Source organism: Dermacentor andersoni, chromosome 4 (assembly GCF_023375885.2).
Source record: "Dermacentor andersoni chromosome 4, qqDerAnde1_hic_scaffold, whole genome shotgun sequence".
Classification (NCBI taxonomy): Eukaryota; Metazoa; Arthropoda; class Arachnida; order Ixodida; family Ixodidae; genus Dermacentor; species Dermacentor andersoni.
The window spans coordinates 42954877-42957398 of record NC_092817.1 but is presented as its reverse complement, the minus strand read 5'-3'; the positions used below and the strand labels follow the sequence as shown (position 1 = coordinate 42957398).

Genomic DNA, 2522 nt, shown 5'->3' with positions numbered 1-2522 from the left:
AGGTCTAACGCACTTGTCGAAATCTATGTGCCACGACGCTTTATTGCGGTGGAAGGTTAATTGCTACACAGCTAACGGCAGGCACAATGGGAAGTGTAATCGCTCGCGATGATTATGTTTACCCACCACGAAGGTCCCAGTGACCAATCGTACGCAATTTTTCTTTTGTGCGCTCCTCCGCTCACAAGCTATGCAGAAATTCGAACGTCACATTAGGCGGATGCACGATGTGAGACGTCTATGCGGCTATTTCTCGAGAATGAAAGCGACGTGTGGTGTTTGCCGAGGAAAGAATGGTGATGACTGGTGTACGCACGGAAAAGTACTACACCTATCTAGCTGTACGTTTAAGTATTCGATAGTTCTTGTTCCACCGTGGCATGTGCTCATTCTGGAGGATTTGCCAAGAATAGGCGCAAACGCTGTGGCATATACCGAATACCTAAGTAGAAAATGATATCAGTAAACAAACGGATCCGTTGAACAAAATGCGCTATTACAATAAGAGGTCGGTGTGCTTTAGGCATACCTAAAGCCGACATTATCTGTTAAACTATTAGGTGTGATTTTTTTTACCACGCAGCACAGAGGTGCGCTTATCTGGCTTATCTTATCGGTCAGCATAAAGGCGTTATCAGCACACATATATCATCATCATCATCATCATCATCATCATCATCATCATCGTCGTCGTCGTCGTCGTCGTCGTCATCATCATCATCATCATCATCCTAGTTACGCCCACTGCAGGGCAAAGGCCTCTCCCATACTTCTCTAGCTACCTCGGTCATGTACTAATTGTGGCTATGTTGTCCCTGCAAACTTCTTAATCTCATCCGCCCACCTAACTTTCTGCCTCCCCCTACTACGCTTCCCTTGCCTTGGAATCCAGTCCGTAACCCTTAATGACCATCGGTTATCTTCCCTCCTCATTACATGTCCGGCCCATGCCCATTTCTTTTTCTTGATTTCAACTAAGATGTCATTTACCCGCGTTTGTTCCCTCACCCAATCTGCTCTTTTCTTATCCCTTAACGTTACACCTATCATTCTTCTTTCCATAGCTCGTTGCGTCGTCCTCAATTTCAGCAGAACCCTTTTCGTAAGCCTCCAGGTTTCTGCCCCGTAGGTGAGTAATGGTAAGACACAGCTGTTATACACTTTCCTCTTGAGGGATAGTGGCAACTTGCTGTTCATAATTTGAGAATGCCTGCTAAACGCACCCCAGCCCATTCTTATTCTTCTGGTTATTTCAGTCTCACGATCCGGGTCCGTGGTCACTACCTGCCCTAAGTAGCACCTATATCACTCGTATACAAGTCCACAAATACATCCGCCGAGATTCTGACCGACCCGGCAGCGGACAAAAGCCATATCAAATCCGGCAGAGTGGGCAAGAAAGGCGTCGCCTTTAAATCCAGCCTGATCTCACGGTATCAGCCACAAGCTTGTCTCTCATGATCGATCACGGTTGGATTTCACTTTGTATTATCGGAACTTGTGGAGAAAAAGACAGCTCGTTCAAGTCCTTTTCAGTGTCATTTTGGGAAAATAGACCGCTCGACAGACGAAGAAAAAATAACTGCAAGGGTGAAGAAGTTTCTGGCACTGACAGCAACATGCGGTCTCCTAGCCATCGCACAAAAAGAAGGAAAATCATGACCATTGCAGCCTGTGAAGGTGCATGACCAGCGAAGCTGTTTGCCACATGACACAGAGGGGACACAGAATTTCGTAATCATTTACGAACTCATTTACCGAACTCAGAATAAGGAACTCATTTACCGCGATCTTTACATACATTCGCCTGGACGACGGGACCGCCAGCAAGGGAGAGCGGAAGGAAATAAAAGTAGATACGCAAGCGCTTGAAACGCCGACAAACAGAGAGCAATGGGAACGTAGACATGGCCGACGCGGGTCAAAGTGTAGTATCTGTTCTTATCAGCTTAATATCTGATACGGGTTGTATTTGTACCCAAGATATTAAACTTATTTTTACAAGTGGGCGGAGTGCTTGAAGCCTGCTTCACCTCCGCCGCGGGTCGGCCCGGTATTGCACTATCTTCGGGATCGGGTCACGGTTTTTGCACACACGCACGAAAAATGACCGCAAGCCTGTAGCCATAAACAGCTTCATTGTAAAATATCGCAATCCCGAAGTCAGCGCCGTTTGCCACACGTCTTTCTCGTTCGAGTCTATGTCCTCGTCTCTCCTCCGTGGTAACTTCTCGAACACCTCATGCGGAGTCGAGGTATAGGAGAGGAAGAGGTTCGAAATACGGCAACTCGGTGGCGCTATAGGCGGGTCTCGGGGGCTGGCACTGCAGGTGGCGAAGTCCGCTGCTTGTTGGCCGATTACTTTGGCGCGCAGCGGGGAGAGAAGTGAGATGGCCAGCGGGAAGTGGAGCCTTTGTTTCAGCAGCACTTGAGGAGACGCGGGGCAATGTATCTCAAGTACTGCCGACAAAATGCAGATGGCCGGACGAGACAAATACACGTAGCTGAATGACGTCTGCAGT

The 2522-nt window shown here is 48.0% G+C and overlaps 1 pseudogene; it reads left to right on the top strand.

Annotated features, from left to right (window-relative positions):
• Positions 1-1907: 1907 nt before the first annotated feature.
• Positions 1908-2087, top strand: LOC126537241 (U2 spliceosomal RNA; annotated as a pseudogene).
• Positions 2088-2522: the final 435 nt, after the last annotated feature.